This window comes from Pteropus alecto, unplaced genomic scaffold, assembly GCF_000325575.1.
Source record: "Pteropus alecto unplaced genomic scaffold, ASM32557v1 scaffold8, whole genome shotgun sequence".
In the NCBI taxonomy this organism is placed as follows: domain Eukaryota; kingdom Metazoa; phylum Chordata; class Mammalia; order Chiroptera; family Pteropodidae; genus Pteropus; species Pteropus alecto.
The window spans coordinates 2,557,375-2,563,374 of record NW_006494609.1 but is presented as its reverse complement, the minus strand read 5'-3'; the positions used below and the strand labels follow the sequence as shown (position 1 = coordinate 2,563,374).

At 38.8% G+C, this 6,000-nt stretch overlaps 1 protein-coding gene and 1 pseudogene across 4 annotated transcripts in view; both read right to left on the bottom strand.

Annotated features, from left to right (window-relative positions):
- Positions 1 to 6,000, bottom strand: part of LIN52 (lin-52 DREAM MuvB core complex component) — a 74,695-nt gene that overhangs the window by 5,334 nt on the left and 63,361 nt on the right. The window lies entirely within an intron of this gene.
- On the bottom strand, positions 1,891 to 2,459 carry LOC112473667 (annotated as a pseudogene).

Sequence of the window (6,000 nt, the reverse complement as noted above, 5' to 3'; positions counted from 1 at the left end):
TTGATTACGGAGAAGGTATTTTTATTCCCCATTGCCTAGTTCCATCCCTTCTTCTTCCCAATAGTTACAGCCTGGTACAATTCTAGAAATAATGGCCAGGATGAGATTACATGCTCCTCAGTTTGGCATTTCCAGTTCTTTACTTCTCTCCTGGTTCTTTTTCCCACAATGTGCTAGAAAACAATCCTAGAGAAAAAACTGCTAGATAGAGTTCTACCTAGAGCCAATAAAATTTCTTAACTATTTTCTAATTCCAGATTAATTTTCTAAGACTACAGGTTCAACAGGAAGATAACACTGCTACCACATTCTACTATCTGTGTCAACAGGGATCCACTGGTCAACGGGCACCACAGCGAAAGCTGTACAGAAGAGAAGCATGACCTCCACGTCACCATGATTTACGGTTTCTCCTATGCAGTGCAAGACCATAACCTGAGAAAGCTACAACAGAGACTGTCACCATGGGGTGAACATGTGAAATGCTGCAGAGTGTGGGAGAGGGGACCACTTGTACACATTTAAAGACAGCAAACAGATAAAAGACAATCAACTTCCAGGTTTATGCTGTTTCTATTACCCCCTCAGTAGTCTCCCTAGGGCTGTCACTTTCATGGCAGCTATAAATACCTGGGTATGCTTAGAGAGGTCAGGGCTGAAGGGAGGACTCCATCCTGCTCGCTGTGAAGCTGGTGTGTGGTTTAATATAATCTCTTCTTTAGACTCTCCAATTCCTCCATCCTACATTTAGCCTTGCCTCTGGCTCCCGTTCCACAATGACTATCCCCAAACTGCCTTCTCTGCAGTAAATTTTCTGGTGGCTGGTTGAAAAAGATTCAGTGGTACAGATTGATTTCTCACCAGTGAAGGTATGAGAGATTACCAGAGGCACCCTGGTTAACAGAATCTCCATGAGACCAGCCCTCTCTGCCAGGGCTTTGCACCTTTTGCTCATGACATATGGGCTTCATTACAGAAAGAGTTTCTATATTATAACTTTGAGGCAATTGCCTGAAAATTTCTGTTTGGCTTTACTATAGGGAACAATGTAAAGGTTAAGCAACTTTTAATGAAATCGGAGAAACTCATGTTTGGTTTTCAATTTCAGTGCAAACTACTTTAAATATTTCTGTGCCTCGATATAATTAAAAACATTAGTGAGGTGGAATAGAGTTGCTTTCCGCTGGTTCTCTCACATCCAGAAGAGCAACAACAGGCTACCTTTAAGAGACTCTCATATGAGTGGCCAGGAAACAAAGGAGACAGCATAATTGTGAAAAGAGCCGACTTTTAGCATTAGACAGACTTGGATTTGAATCCCAGCTCCTACACTTAACTACCACTGTGGGCAAGTCACCCAAGTCATATTTCTAAGCTTTAGTTTCCTCATCTGTTCAAGATGGGATTAATACAAACGTCACGCAGGCATTCAGCCAATGTTAGCTACTGTACAATCATCTCTTTCATTTCAAACAAGAAGTTTATTTAAAAAACAAGATGCTTGATGGGAAAATTATCTAGGGTTCATTTCTTTTACAGAAATTTATCCCTATCTAAAGACATATTGCCTTGTATGTAACAGCTATGTACGAAAAAGTTATAAAATTGTCCTTGCTTTCACAATGATAAATGAAAAATGTTAAAAATTCTCCAGTTGAACAGGTATGCAAGGAATTTTTGTTGCTTTTGTTAAATGGTGAGAGCAAAATAACTTACTGGAATACGCAAGGTAAGAGCTGAATGAGCATGCCACTAATGGAGAAAGGGGTACTTACACAGAACCAGTATTTTTCCCCATCCCATATCCATTTGATGTTGCTCAAAACATACCATCAGTCATTTAGTTAAAAAAAAAAAAAAAAAGGCAATATGCTTGTGCACGTACAATAGTTACTTTATGTACAATAAAGGAATGAGGAAGGGGAAAATGAGAGATGAAAGAATAGAGCAATCCACACAACAGTAGTTGGGATGTGGTGGAACCAAAATGCAGTTTTCTAACTGAGAATGTCGTCTTGGTCTGTGGGGACTGAGGTCTGGAGTAAACAGCAAGTTCCCTTTGTAGGTGACACCTCCTGTCTGCTGCTGGAACACAATGACTGTGTCTTCAAACTTTATTTCCAACTGTGCAGGTATGTCTCTTTCATTGGTTCAACTGGCTGCCCATGAAAATGGAATCTTATCTGCCTCACTGATAAACCTGTTGTTCACAGTAGGCCTTCATTAGTTTATTAAGTGGTATATGCCCCTTAATCTCAAACCACAAACCACAGAACAATCCTGCTCCACCATCTTCAAATTAACATGACCATTGTTCTTAGTCTTAACTCCTTCCTTGGGTTTTTCATTGGCCATGGTGAGCGATGGGGTCTCCTGAGCTGCTGCTTCACCAGAGGTGCCAGGTCCTCACTAAATGAGCATAGAAGCAGCAGGACTTGCAAGAAGAAGCCGAACTACTTACTTTAAAAAAGAGCTCAAATGCAAAACAAATGGAAACATGAATGACCTGCATCTGTGTAACATAAATACTCTGGAGGATCAAACCTGCTGGAGTAAGGTTGGGTATGAGTTAGAGATAGCTACCTTCCTTACTTAACTACACCAGCAGCTACTTCCAGCAAAAAGGAACATACAAAATCCTAGTGACTTTATCACCAGTCTGCTAAAAGGCTATTTATTTAATTAGCTTCATAGAAGATGTTTTATAGAAATGATGCCATTTGTTATAATTATGGTTTTGACTCTTTAAAAATTATTTTTTCCCTTGCAACCTTAAATGTATTCCAACAGCCATGACTTGAGGGATCTCCTCATCATCGGTTGTGCTGTGCAGAAGAGAAGCATGAACAGGGTAGATGAAGAGTTTAGTCACAGAGTTACTACTATGTATTAGATATTAGGGAAGATTCAAATAAATTAGAAGTGGACTTTGAGATGAGGCTAGTTCTTCACAGGTCTTTTGGTGGATTAGAGGAGAAAATGACAAAACCAATGTGATTTATAATGCTGACTTCTCTCTCACAGGAATGTGGAAAGTTTTTCTGTCGCTCTGGCACAGAGCCAGTGTACAGCAGAGCAGTTCCAGGGCTGTCTGCCAGACTGAGATTCTTCGCCATGCTCCAGTTCAGAACTCTGCACAAAACGTACTACCAAGCGATCGATACTTCAAGTCAAGGATTAAGCACTTTTTAATGCCTCTAATACGAGAGCAGCTGGTGCTGGTGCCATTGTCAAGAGCAGTAGGTGCTGTGAACTGAGTATGGGTCACTGGATGAGGAGGGGTCCCTTAGAGCCTCGTTAGGCTTGGTGGCCCTCAGAAGGAGGTGTAATAATGTCTGCTAACCACTCTTAATCAACTCTTGTGGGAGAGCATACACAAGTGAGTCTTTTGTAGAAATCTCACTTTTCTCTTATATAAAAGTAGCATTTGAAGGTAAGCCAGAACAGCCTTGAGGCTTTTGACTAAAGTTCTTCCGGCATAAGCATTTCAAAAAGGGACTGAAATATATATCTGAGAAAAGAACAGTCCGGATGCTACATCTGTGACCAAACTATCACAGACTATCAAAATCTTCATCCTCAGAATTTTCAAAAAAGCCTTTTTGGGGCACACTTTCTATTGGGTGTCATGTTTAACAGGCCTTTTTCTTCCAAAAGAATGGGGTGGCTAAGAACAGTGTTCCCTCAAGTGAATTCAGAGAAAGTTAATTTTACATCGAACATTTTTTTTCTTCAATTCACAGTAAGGACCATTACCAGAGAATGTTTAATACAAGAAGTAATATAAAAAAGAAAAGCTAGGACTCACCATACAGGTAAACAAATTTGGACAGTACCAATATGGAAAATAATTTTAATGGCTTTTCGCAACAGGAAAAAAAAAAAGGCAGAAATATCCAGCTAACAGATTTATTCTCAGAATATAAAACATCAAGCAGGAACATAAAATATGGGAAGTGTCAGCCATGATGCCTGAAGATTGAAAGCAGAAGTAGAAGAATCTTAATTGTTAGGCATTTGAAAAATGGTGTATTCAGGAGAAGCCTGTGTTTCTCCATCAGCTCTCCTTGCCCTGCCTCTTTTAAGAGCAAAACAAGAGTAGATTGCAAATACCCAGTCCCTCTTATCATCCTTCTCCATACTAAAAACCCAAAACAACAACCCCAAAGATTTGTGTTCAAGAAATGAGAGCTAACAACTTATTAGTATTTCGTTTCCTTTACAGAGGACCTCACAGGCCTACTTGTAGTTTCACTTAGTTTCCCTTTCAAGGGTAAACTCAACTGAATGAAAGGCAATGAGATGAAAGCAATGGATTAGTACTCTTGGGGCAAGAACTTTTATTAAATACTCATAAATTTCTGTAGAACATTTATGCTTCAAGGCCTTTACAGAGTAATACATCGCGGTGAGACACTTATTATGACCAAAGGCTTAGTAGCTTCACACAGTCTTAATTTCCTCATTCATAAAGTGAGAACAAATAATAATCTATCAGGTAAGGTTAAGATAGAACAACTAGTCAAAGTGACTTGATCAGTACAAAAAATATTTTGCCTCAAATTAAATAATTTATCCATAGGCTAGATGCAACCCTCATAAAAATCAGACCAAAATCGCAGTATAGATCATTTCAAATGACTCGGATGTTAAGAAGTTTCCTGCTTAGAACATCCCCACTTCAGGATGCTAGCGTAGCTAGTCCATGGAGGAAGACAGCCCAGTCTTCCTGACCCCAGGGCAGGCGAAGAGTTATATCTTCGCACTGAGAAGCCAATAAAAACCTCTCTTGATTATAATTTAGATAAGAACCACTGGATTGAATAATAATGTCTGAAACTCCCCTGGCTGTTTCACCTTGAGACGTCCATCACTGGGTTAAACATGATGCTAATTGCATTTGGATTGATTAATTTCTCTCACTCCTGTCTATTCGAATAACGCTTAACAAAATAATCATAGCACCCAGAGCCAAATCTTTTCCGTCAAAGGAATGAAGCCATCAGAACAGGCAGAGATGAAAGAAATGAAGATGACCCGTAATTACTGCTACGGTGATATCATTACCATATTATACAAAATGAGTGTGGGGGGAGGGGGAGTAGAGGAAGGAGGGGCTGAGATTATTTATTTATTTTAATGGAACCCTACAATCTAAGAATACAGATTTGACATCAAGTGGAACATACAGAAATACAGAACTTTAAAGAAATACAAATCTTGCTCATGAAATGGCAAAATCCAACAAACACTGAGGCCCAAGATACATCAAGTGTCTTAGGCTGTGAGCAGGTATTATTCACGCCACTATTTTTTCATTGCAATAACACTTTGTGTATGACTTGCATAGAGATTTAAGATGCTTTCCTCGTACTGCCAGCATTCTCATAGTTACTGAAGAATTTTTCTTTCGGTCAAGAAATATCATTTTATTTTAATATTGTTAAAGGTGGCCTTGTTTGTAAAATTAGAATCTGGGTTTTAACTGCAGCTAGTTCTAGTTCAAGACACCAAAGAAAATGTCTATGAATCTTCACGCATGGGTCATTGGACTACAGTATGGATTTAACTCACCATTCAGTAATATCTACGATCAGTGCTTTAAAAGAAAGAATAAAACACTGTGTTTCTGCCAGGTGAAATCAAGAATCTAAATCATTTACTCCACAAATTCACTTTCTCTGCTTTCTTTCTGGTTAGTAGAGATAATGTAATATAGTGAAATGGGTTTATTTTATCTGGCTTTGGAATTAGATCTAGATTTGATTCAAATCTCGGCCCCCATTTCCAAGCTTTAAGACCCTGAATAAATAATTTACTTTTCTGAGCATCAGTTTTCTCACCTGTAAAATGGGAATTATAAAATAGACTTTGTAGTGTCTCGTGGATTAAATAAAGTAATGCATGAAAATCTTGCCTGGCATATAGTCAGGAAAGTCAATAAATGACAGTGTTAATCATTTTTATCCTTCATGTTTCAGCTCAAGTGCCACTTTTTCA